The sequence below is a fragment of the Euphorbia lathyris genome, chromosome 3 (assembly GCF_963576675.1).
Source record: "Euphorbia lathyris chromosome 3, ddEupLath1.1, whole genome shotgun sequence".
NCBI classification, from domain to species: domain Eukaryota; kingdom Viridiplantae; phylum Streptophyta; class Magnoliopsida; order Malpighiales; family Euphorbiaceae; genus Euphorbia; species Euphorbia lathyris.
Window position 1 is genome coordinate 95,277,194 of NC_088912.1, and position 13,353 is coordinate 95,290,546.

Below are 13,353 nucleotides of genomic sequence, written 5' to 3' on the forward strand. Positions count from 1 at the left end.
AAGGATTTCTGGTTTATAATCATTTAGAAGATTACACATAATCTCATCATTTTCTCGAGTCTTCTATACCTCAAAGGCAATTCCATACCCATATTATAATATTCATTATGAAATAATGCAATTTCATTTAGTTAATAGATTTATCGCAACTCCTCTAAAAGTCGTTTTCCGAGTTAAATGATTTTTTTTTGGACCAAGGACTGAGGAATTGACCAATAGGGACAAAAGTTATTAGGGTCAGCGAGTGCATACTAAAATCAATGACATGTCTATGATTTCTCCTTTCCGGTCGATGACTACATACCGAGATTAGAAACTAGACTACGATTTTTGGCTTGGAGTCAGCGATTTCTATACTGGGTCGGGGACCTAAAGCTCAATTATGCAATTTTGGAAGTTTGGTTTTTACTATTCAGCCACGTTTGATTCGAGATTTTTTCAAAATTCTTCTCCAATCTCATTAGGACTCTAAAAAACTATTTAGAAGTGCACAAAGGAGTTACTTCATTTGATGAAAACTACGTTTTCTATTTAGTTTGAATCATAATTATGCAAGAATTTCACCTAAAAAGGAAGACTTGAAGGAAGGATTTCAACACTATATATAGAGACCAACTGGAGCACGAATTAGACTACTTATTTACCTACGTTTAGCTCTTTTCTCTAGACTTTTATGCTTTCTTTAAGTTTACATTCTTTTCTTTATTTGTAATTCTCAAGAACAAGCTAGTCGTTTATTTACTAAAGATTGGAGCACGAATCAACCTTTGTAAATCGGGTTTATTTACTTTATCTTTTCATTATTAATACCATGGACTAGCTCTTCCATAGCTAGAGTTATAACGAATCATAATTGAAGTATATAACTTGCTTACATTCAATTTCAAGTTCTTAGCATTAGAGAACTAAACGACGAAGCTTAAATTTCCAGTTGAATAAGTGAACAACATTTAAGTAGTTATAGTTCATTTTTTTGGTTGATCGACACTAAGATAATTAACAGAATTACATAGTTTAGACCTATGTCTATGCAGTGTGTTTTTCGGGGTTAAGTTTCACGACTAGACTATAACTTCATAACTTAGATTTGATTGTTGAGTGGATTATATATTAGGTTAGGTGAAGCCATGCTCTAATGATTTCATTTATAAGAAACTTAAACTCATTAGCTTCTTTACTTTATTTACTTGTTTTCAATTCAGCAGTTTACTATCTCAACCAATTCAAGTTTTCATTATCTAGATAATATAAATTCATAAAAATCAATAAGTATAGGCACAATCCTCGTGGCAACAATCTTTGTTTACATAATATTATTTGTACATGATAGAGTACACTTCCCCATAGTTTGCATTATACGCTTTTCGTGCATAAGTTTTTGGCCTCGTTACTGAGAATTGTTTTTGTTTTTTATACTTTTAATTAAATTAAAGTTCTATTCATTTAGCCATTATTTCATTTTATTATTTCTATTTTATGCTTACTCGGAGTAATACTTGGCCTCATATATTGCTTTTTGATCTTAGAATTTAACATTCTTGTCGTAGGAATCGAAATACTCGAATAAATATATAATTAAGTATGAACTATATATCTAGATCATACAAGTCATGATACACCATGAATAACATGATAAAGTTTAATTACAAATTCATGCAATCATCACGACAATTACTTGAACAGAATTTAGCAGAGTGCTTAATTTTTGCTGCCTTACAAGAATTATAGCAATCACGATAACAATCTTGATTCAATGTCGGTTTATATGTTTTCCATGGCCAGTCTCATGCTTCTCCAAATGATCCCAAAATCAGGACCATGCATATTATCATAATTACAATGCTCACTTTTTTCCCCATCTTAAGAATTAAATTTTCAAACTTAAAAGCTTAATGATTACGATAATGATTTCTAATTTTATGGGTTCACCTATTTATATGTAATTTCCAATGAATGACAATCATAAAAAATATTGTTACTTAGTTTATATGTTACTTTTTTCATTAACAATTGGTTAGTTAGCTTTCTGGTAGCCTTCATTTATGGTTTCAGTTTTGTGTTTTATTGTATAAACAGAGTTAGAGATTCAACCTAGATTCCTAGTACCTTTATTATTGATTTATTAAACATTATTATTTAATTATTTGCTTTATTAGTTTAATTAAAAACCGAGCATTTTTTTATTCAATTGACTAAATAACATAGAATATTAGCAACTAATGATTATTATAGAGCCTCTATGGGATCAATATCCATATACATTGTATTACTTGATACAGTAGGGTGCATTAGCTCTAGAATCATGCATAAATTTTATACGCATCACATATGCTGGGTGAGTGGTTTAGAATGATGGAAGTGAGTGAGTTGGTGGTTTTTCTATTTAACATCGGTATTTATACGACTATAATAGTAGAGCTCTAGGTTTATTGATTGGGTTGGATAATGCCTGGACTGAAAGTAATCGAATGCTCTAATTTCGTTAAGTACAATTAGCTTGGTTGTTCAGTGAGTAATTGGCGTTAAATAGGAGTAACTAACCTATTTCTTAGTGGAACAATTACGTGGAGACACTATTTGTGAAATTGAACTTTCACTTAACACATATAATTATGAAACGGAGATGTAATTGATTATATGTTAAGGGTTTTAATTGTTTAAATTAAATGATTTCATATTCTTAATGCTTGGAGATATATTAATCTCAAAGAGACTTATTTTAATTATTTTTAAAGAACATTGGGAACACGGGACACCTGACTCAATCAATTTTCGTGAAAGATACATTAAGTCAAAGCTATTTCTACTTAATGAACAAGGAGCGAAGTGTCTGTTCACTATCATTTATGTTCATGTTGTATGTCTGTTCTTCCCAAATTTGAAAGACAACATTCTTTTAACTTGCTTTACCTTTTTATTTTCTCATATCAACACCAACTCAACTTAAGTGATCAGTTACTCTTTAAACTTGACTCAGTTCAACTTGTTAAGTAATCATATTCAACTTGTTCTATCCTTGTGGAGACAATATCTTACTTATCATTATATTACTTGTACCTAATGCACTTGCTAGTGTTCACGTTTTAGAACAACACACTCGCCTAGTAGATGTGATGCGTATAAAATTTATATGTGATTCTATATTTAATGCAAGTAATACAATGTACTAAGTAAGGATATTGATCCCATAGAGGCTCTGTAATAATTACTAGTTGCTAATAATTCTATGTGATTTAGACAATCGGATAAAATGAGTTTGATTTTTAATTAAACTAATAAAACAAAAAATTAAATAATAATTTTTAATAAATCAATAATAAAGGTATTAGGAATATGGGTTGAATCTCTAACTCTGTTTATACAATGAAACATAAAACTGAAACCATAACTGAAGGCTACTAGAAAGCTAACTAACTAATTGTTAATGAAAAAAAAGGTAACATATAAACTAAGTAACAACATTTTTTATGATTGTCATTCATTGGAAATTACATATAAATAGGTCAACCCATAAAATTAAAAATCATCATCATAATCATTAAGCTTTTAAGTCTAAAACTTTAATCCTTAAGATGGGGAAAAGAGTGAGCATAATAATTATGGTAATATGCATGTTTCTGATTTTGGGATCATTTGGAGAAGCATGGGAATGGCCTTGGGATCGTTTGCTTACCCTAGACCTGACCGTTTGCAACCTTATGTTCCTCCCGACAAACCTGATTAGCAGGAGCATTGTCGGATCTTGAATAACTAAGAAAATCCTGGTGTGATACATTAAGGAAGTTCTATATGATACCTTAGTGCTTTGTAATACTTGGATTAATGTCACTTTGATCTCGAAATTATTTGCTGTTATCATAGGATCCACGATGCTTGGGTTATTTTTGGTCCAATGAGGCATGAGAACCACTTGCATAGTCTGTGGTTGACTGATTCTGACTTCTTCCTTTTTTTTCTTCCTCTTTTTTATATTTCGATTCCTATCATAAGAACGTTAAATTCTAGGATAAAAAAATAATATATGAGGCTAATTATTACTCCTTGAAAGCATAAAGCAGAAATAATAAAATGAAATAACGCTTAAATTAATAGAACTTTAATTTAATTAAAAGTATAAAAAGAACAAAAAAAAAAAAATTCCAGTAACGATGTCAAAAACTTTATGCACGAAAAGCGTATAATGCCAACTAAGGGCAAGTGTACTCTATCATGTATAAGTAATATTGTGTAAGTAGATATTATTCCCATTAGGATTGTAATTTTTATTCATATATGTTATCTAACTAATAAAAAATTGAATGGGTTGAGATAGTAAACTAATGAATTGAAAACAAGCAAATAAAGTAAAAAAGCCAATGAGTTTAAATTTCTTATGATGGAAACCTCTGGAGCAAGGCTTTAGCTAACCTAATATATAATTCACTCAATAATCAAATATAAGTTTTGAAGTTTTAGACTAGAGTGGTGATTATTTCCAAATATAATTAGTCTAGCTTTGGGTCAGTTAGGATTAATCTTATTTCATATATAATTACCTTAGCTTCGGCCCAATAAAGAATAAAGGTATAAGAAAAGGATTAGTTTTCTCGAAATTACCTCGAAATCAAGTAGTGAAAGTTAACCCCGAAACCGCAATATATAGACACATGTCTAAACTATGTAATTCAGTTAATTATCTTAGTATCGATAAACCAAAAAAACTAACTATAACTACATACATATTGATCACTTATTCAACTAGAAATTTATGCTTCATCCTCCAGTTCTCTAATTAATTACTATAAACTTGAAATTGAATGCAAGAAAATTATATACTTTGATTAGAATCCGCTATAACTCTAGCTATGGAGGAGTTAGTTCATGCTAGATTGAAAGAAAACAACAAAGTAAGAAGAAAGCATTCTATGAAATATGATGAAATTAAAAATAGTAAAAAGATAATAAACTTGAAATTAATAATGAAAAGATAAAGTAATTAAACTTCATCTACAAAGGTAGATTTGAGCTCTAATCTTTAACAAAGGAATAACTAGTTTGTTCTTGAGAATTGCAACTAAACAAACTAAAACTTCTAAACTAAACTAAACTAAATGGAAATGAACATATGTGTGCAACACCTTGCACCAGGATTCAAACTGAACATGTGTGCGCCAACAGAACTCCTTGGATTTGGCTGGAGTCAATGTGTTCACTAAGAGCGAAGATGATCGTGAATAGCAACAAAACATCCCAAGTTTGATACGGTAAATTTACGCTAACAAGCTCTCATGAAGGATAACAACGAACTTAATGTGAATGATAACCCCCTACTACAACCTGTAAGAGTAAAAGGAAATTTTGGCAACTTAAAGCGTGTATCACTTAAACATAGTTGAGAGGGTTAATAAGTTATTTTAAGCAGGTTGAGATGACCAATAAATCACTTTAATTAAGTTTAATGGATCAATATGGCACTTTAAGTAAATTCAGGGAGCTAGTCAATGTTTTGAACCAAGTTTAGAAACAACCCTAGTATATTTAGTACAATTTCATCCATAAAGTAATAAAAATATCAAGTCAATTTAATTATAGGGCAATTGACAAAAATTAATATTGTTTTTCTTAGTTTACATCAAAGTCATATCATTTTGATCTATCCATACATGAAATGTTACAAACTATCCATAAAATTACAAACCTCCCTAAAGCATTAATCCTTTTTTTATTTATAATTTACATTTTATTACTTTCAATAAACCAATCTCATTATCAAACGAGGATGAGCTCATGATTAGAAAAATTTATGTTAGACATGATAATAAGAGCTCTATAAATATAATCCATTTGACATGATATTATACATTTCATTTTTTTTTAAGGAAATTCCATTAATAAACCTCAAGCGGGCAATAATGTAACATTATAAGAGTAACAAAACTTGAATGAGTAGTAATCATAATACAAGATAAAAAAAAAATAAGAAGATTGTGCAAAAGCATAAGTAAAAACATTAGCTTATCTCCTAACATATTTGACTGAGTAAGAGTAGTTTTGATGAAGAAGAGCTCGACACCGTTGAATTAAGTCATCAAACTCGGACTAATCCACTGAGGTGAAATTAATAGCACTCACAACAACTTGTGCATCAAATTCAAAAGTCACGCAAACGATTCCTTGGTTAACTACCCACTGAATCACATGAAGGATGGCTTGAGCCTCATATTCTTTGACCAGTGGCATCCCTTGCAGAAACTCCATAATTCATGCAACAAAGTGATCATTAGAATCACGGAGCATAGCCCAATGTAGGTTTACAACCGATCCACAAAAACTCTAGCGTTCGTGCTACAAGTGAAGTAGTTCGATGGAAGCGACCATAAGCCCATTAGAATCTTTATTCAGTGAATGTTTTTGGCAGTGGGCTTTCATGCTCTTCTCGATTGGTTGGATATTTTTAGCAGCAGGCATTTTCACTCTTTTAGGTTGATTGAATGTCTCCGGCAATGTGCATTAATTCTCCTCTTTTTTATTGATTGAATGTCTTTGGTAGCATGCATTCTCCACTTTCTGGGTTGATTTGACTACGTTTGGCAGCAAGCATTCTTAATACTTTTTAGGTTGATTGAATTTCTTCAACAGTGGGAATTATTCACTCTTTTTGGTTGATTGAATGACTTCGGCAGCGAGCATTCTCTCCTTTTTTTGGTTGATTGAATGTCTTCGGGGGCGTGCATTCTCTCTTTGTTTGGTGGTTAAATCTTTATATGGTCTAAAATAGACAAGTAAACAATTTTTTTTTATCGATTATCAATGTTTTTGTTTAAGCATAATTATACGAAATGTGAATCTGATCACTCTCCGTTTCTCAACAATAAAAATAAAATGGTTTATATAGATGACATTATTTTGACTAGCAAGGATTTAACATAAATAAATAGCATTAAAGCATCTTTGGATATAGAATTAAAATTAAAGGTTTAGCTCTACTTTAACATTAAAATTCAGATAAATATTGGAGATTTTTTTTTTTTTTATAAATGCCACTATTATGAGTTCAACTATTTATATATAAGGTTTAATAGGAAACATTTTTTTTTTTTGGTTCAATGGTAATATAATTGACAATTGTTGGAGTTTATGATTGGGTTAAAATTGGTATCTCCAGTAACTGAAAGTAATTAGATTAAAATCAAAATATAAATCTAAGTAAAATTCAAGCTATTTTGTTAAAGATAAAAATACCTCTTACCTAACTCAATGTTTAACTAAATTTGTGGTGTATAATCATTTAGGAGATTACACCTAATCTCATCATAACACTCATCAAGAAACAATGCAATTGCATTTAGTCCGTGGATTTATTGCATCTTTTTCATACAGTCGTTTTAGTGTGGGAGTTGTGTGACCAATAATACATGACCGCTGTTCGATTTCTTCCGCAGCATAATGTTAGTAGGTACTTTTATAGTATTTTTAGGATGTTTTAGTTGATTAATCATGCATTTTTAGTTTAGCTTTAATCATTTGGTGCCTTTTTCATATTAGTTTTCCATTTTTTTAGGTAATTTGTATTTTCCCATGATTTTATTGTTTTTTGAGTTAACATGGTTTTTTTGGGACTAAGAATTGAAGAATTGAGCAACAAGGAGGAACTTATTGGGGTCAGTGACTGCATACTAAGGCCAGCCACAAGTTTAGTTTAGTTTAGAAGTTTTAGTTCGTTTACTTGTAATTCCCAAGAACAAGCTAGTTATTCATGTGATAAGGATTAGAGCTCGAATATACGTTTGTAAAAGTGCTCTATTTACTTTATATTTTCATTATTGATTTCAAGTTTATTTTCTATTCCTCTCTATTATCTATTTACTAATTTTAGTGTCATAATATTTGATAGTATGATTTCTTCTTACTTCCATGTTTTCTTTCCATATACCATACACTAACTCCTTCATAGCTAGAGCTATGGCGGATCCTAATCGAAGTATACAATTTGCTTACATTGAATTTCAAGTTCATAGTAATTAATTATAGAACCAAACGATGAAGCTTAAATTGCCAGTTGAATAAGTGATTAATATTTAGGTAGTTATAGTTAGTTTTTTTGGTTGATCGACACTAATATAATTATAGAATTATGTAGTTTAGACATGTGTGTATGAGGTGCGGTTTTTTGAAGTTAAGATTAACGATTTGACTTCGGGGTTATTTCAAGAAACCTAATCCTTTCCTTATACCTTTACTTTTAATTGGACCAAAGCTAGGGTAATTGTATACAGAATAAGATTAATCCTGACAGACTCAAAGCTAGGTTAATTATCTTTGGAAATTATCATCGTCTCTGGACTAAAACCGAAGAACTTGATGAATATGATTGTTCAGTGGATTATATATTAGGTTAGGTGATGCATTGCTTTGGTGATTTCCATCATAAGAAGTGTAAACTTATTGCCTTCTTTACTTGATTAGTTGTTTTCAATTCATTAGCTCACTATCTTAAACCTACGATAACAGCGAATAATTTTGAGATCAAATCGGCCATAATCCAACTATTACAAAGCGCCAAGATATAACGTAAAACTTCCTTATTAACCAAGGTATCATGCAAGGATTTTCTTAGTTCTTCAAAATACGACAAATACCCCCGCTGATCGAGTTTGTCAGCTCGAGAGGCTAAGTAAACGACGACGCTGACACAAAGACTAACAATGCAAACTAAATTTTACATACTAATTCATATCCACTTTAATATTTGAATTCAAAAAAATATTTCATCTTAATAATATACAAGCCACTCAATTATAAATATTATTTATTTCACACTTTCTTTTTTTTTTCTTATCGAATACATATATAATTAAGTATGAACCATATATCTCGATCATGTAACTTGTAAAAAACACAAGTAGCCTTCATGTCAAGTCATGATACACCATGAATCACATGATTGAGTTTAATATTTGATGCAATTATTATCGCAATTGCTTGAACAATCATTAGCAGACCGCAAAATTGGAACTTCCATACAAGATTTATAACAAGCATTATAACAATCTTGATCCAATGTCGGTTTATATGTTTTCCATGGCCAATCCCACGCTTCTCCAAATGATCCCAAAATCAGAACCATGCATATTATTACCATTATTATTACGCTCAGTCTTGTCCCCATATTAAGGGTTAATTTGCAGACTTAAAAGCTTAATGAATATGATGGTGATTTTTAGTTTTATGGGTTCACGTATTTATATATAAGGTTTTATATGCAACAAATTTCTTTGTTCTGACGGTAATAGAATAGCTAATGAATGACAATCATAAAAAAGTATTGTTATTTAGTTAATATGTTATCTCTGTTCATTAACAAATAGTTAGTTAGATTTCTGGTAGCCTTCAGTTATATGTTTCATTGTATAAACGAAGTTAGACATCAAACCCAAATTGATAGTACCTTTATTATTGATTTATTAAATATTATTATTTAATTTTTTGCTTTATTAGTTTAATTAAAAATCAAACTCTTTTTATTCAATTCTCTAAACTACATAGAATTATTAGCAGGTAGTGATTATTACAGAGCCTCTATATACGTATTGTTTGTTCAGCTGTAATATATTTTGTCAATTGTTGGAATTTATGCCCGGGTTAGAATTGGTATCCCATGTAACTAAAATGAAATAGATAAGAAACTAAAAGTAATTAGGTTAAGACCGAAATATGGATCCAGTAAAATTTAAGGTATTTTGTTAAAGATCAAAATACCTCCTTGCCTAACCTAATGTCTAACTAAATCTCCATAATCCAAATGCGTTAAGGATTTCTGGTTTATAATCAATTTGGAGATTACAACTAATCTCATCATTTTCTCGAGTGTTTTAAATCGTGGAACAATAGAGATTGCTCCTCTAGTGTAGTAACATCCTAGATCGGTGATACAAAACGAATATTGATTACTTCTGTTATTGTTCAACGGATCTGCACTACAAGAGGTAAGTCTAAATCTGTTGATTTATTTATTGATAGTTCTGAGTTCATTATCCGTCCTCTTGAGGTTAGAGAAATCCATTACGGCTATTAGAGCCTTCATTGGTATCATAGCCCTTTAGCTCCGTCTTCCATCTATTAGAACCTCCTTTTGCATGATTTGTGAAGGGATTGGCAGTAGAAGCTAATAGTGAGGAAGAAAAATTAACAAAGAGGAGAGAGAATAGAGAGAAAGAAGAAGAAAATAAGAAATTAAAAAAAGATGGAGAAGATAGTGTATTTGATTTTTATTTTTTATTTTGGGGTTTGTTTGTGATAATTAAATAATAATAGGGTTAATTTATAAAATAAATAAATATAAGGACAAAATTAACTCTTTTCCCTTTGACCTTTTTAACACCGTTAGTCAATTTGGCATGTGTTTACTAACAGAATGAACCTCATGGTACCTATTTGCCAACTTTTAAACCACATAGTCTATGTTTGAAAATGACCAAAACCACAAGGTTTATTTTTGTACTTTCCCCAAAAATTAAGCAAATAATTCTTAAAGATCATAATTTTTCTAAATTTTTCTTCTCCTCCACACTTAAGCATGACATTGTCCTCAATGGACCAATATATAACAGTAAAAGCATAAGAAGAGGGGTGAGAAAGACTTCCTGAATAATGAGGCACGCCATAAATTACACTTTCTCGCGAATGTTTGGCGAAACAATAGAAGAATAAGGAGAATAAACAAAACAAAGCTAGCAAACACATCAGTATAACAAAACACAACAGAACCTGAACAACTGTGTTTGCTAACATCTGAAATGTAATCTAAAAATAAAGCACAACATAAATAAACTACTTTTATAAACTAATTATTAACGTTTATTCTCAAACTAAAAATTAACCTAAACTACTTTACCTAACAAGTTCTCAACTTGCAGTCCATAATTGGACTAATTACCTCTCCATGAATGTTTAATTCAAATGATGCACAAATTCTCCAAATGAGGTAGAGATGAAGGTGTCGGCGATTTTTAAACACTTTGCTCAGCTTCATCAATTTCTTATTGAAGCTTAACATTATGGAGACTTCCTCCCCCGAACCTATCAAAGATTTAAGCATAAATGTCCATAAGGATGGTGGATGGGCAAAAACTAGGAAATCAAAAGAAAAAAGAAGAGGTTTAAAACTAAAAGTAAGGAGGTCCTCAATTGATGATGATGACATGTGACTTTCAACTAAACCCCATTGAGTCGAATCAAGCTCAAATTCTACAAGTTCAAGTGGCAACTCCTCCATTTTAGGCTCAATTTCTTCTTCACTAGAAGATTTCACTTGTTCACTTGGTTGTTCAAGAAGCTCGTTCTCCTCTTCATCTTGCTCTTGATTCATGAAAATAATGACAAGCTCTTTTATTCTATTCTCCAATGATTGAAATTGATCCCTTGTGGTTGACATAAAGTCCAATAACAATTGCTCCATATGAGAATTATCTTCTTTCAATGGGATAGAACTTTTGCATTGTTCCTCAAGGCTTGGCTTCCATGAATTGGAATGGGATGGATTTAAGAAACCTTCCATTGCAAGATCATTAAGATTGGTAGCTTCCATGTAAGCATCCTACCAACAATTGGAAATTTGAGGCCATTTTCTGCTTACAAGAATAGTTCCTCTATGTTCTCTGGTTGTTCCTCTAGTTGTCTTTCAACTCAAGGCACTTGTTCTATATGAGTAGGTGGATAGAACAAGCGAATAGAGCACTACATACTCACTGTTCGAAACAAAGGCTAGGCGCTCGAAATCGAGAATCTGTCCCGATTTTCTACATTTAGTCCCTCTAGGCGTTTTATTGACTCCTATGAGATTTTCATCCACTTGGGCTCCACCTAGACCTCCTCGACACCACCTAGGTACCGTCTAAACGATAATGAACAAAAAGCATTTTTAATTGTGAATTTATTTTTTTGCTCTATTATAATTCACTTTTAAGTTATTTCAATGATATTGTTGTTGAAATATTGATGTTTGCACAATTTTAATGATATATGTTACAAATCTACATGTTTTTCTATATTAAATATTTTTATATTATTATTTTTAGGTAGTATAATAGATAGTTTAATTGAATTTATACAATAATTTGTCGATTAATAAATAAAAAATATAAAAATCAAAACCGATTAATCCCCGATTAATCATCGAGGGCCCCTGTCCGCCCGACTAGCGCCTAGCATTTTTTTACAACCTTGTACATACTTAACAAACAAGTTAGAACCGACTGTTTTATCAAAAAGCAACAAATATCTTTCTTTTCTATCCCTGACAACGGCGTCAAAAACTTGTTGTCCTAAAAAGTGAATACTAGCAAGTGCAACTAGGTATAAGTAATAAAATAATAAGTATACTATCGTCTCCATAGGGATAGAACAATCTGATATTGTAATTAAATGTTCCAGAACAGTCAGATTCCTTAATAAGTAACCTTCTATTATAGTTGAGATTTGTGGTTTAATTCTGAAAGGCGATAAATTTAATTGAAATAAATGAATATGCAATTGTGGTAACAAATGGTACACAAAATTAATAGATTTTGCTTATAAATGATAGAGAACCGGCAGAAAGCACAACCAGAACAAGCAGTAAGCAAGCATATTTCTCCTTATGAATGATATTAATATCATAGGTCTAGGGTATCTTTTATTATAATCAATTGAGTCAGGTGTCCCATGTTCCCAACATTCTTTAGAAATAAGTAAACTAAGTCTCCTCATGTCCACTTAATTTCCAAGCATTAAGATTTGAAAAGCATTTTAACATAAGTTGCTAAAAACCCCTTGTATGCAATTACTCATGTCTCCAATCCTAATTACATGTGTCTAATGGTGTTTCCATCTCTTAATCAGAGTCTCCTCATGATTATTCAACTAAAATATAGGTTAGCTACTCCTATAATTCATTAATAAACCATTAAACAACCTTCAAATATGTTTTCATTCATAATAAAGAGGAATATGACTTACAACTACCAGCTCATGGCTAGTTTTAGCATGAAAAGTGAACTACTCACTCATCTCCAAGAAGAAAAATACAAACAGTAATGAAGAACAGGTTGCTGCCATTGATAAGAACAAGCAGAAAGAAAACAAAGTTGGGTTTTCACCTTTTAAAAGCTGCCTCATTTCGACCCCTGTGATAGGTCTATTAATAGTACAAAGATAATGTAAAATATTGTCTTGAAATGTGGAATGGTGGTTGTGCAGTTTTTCTTGATAGGTGGAAAAGATAAGATTTGCGGTCTGTCTTGATTGTTCTGACAGTGCAGGGAGCAGATTGCAGAAGAGACAGAACAGTCTCGAGGAAGAAACAAAATAGCCCATGCATGCTTAGTCATACAAAGT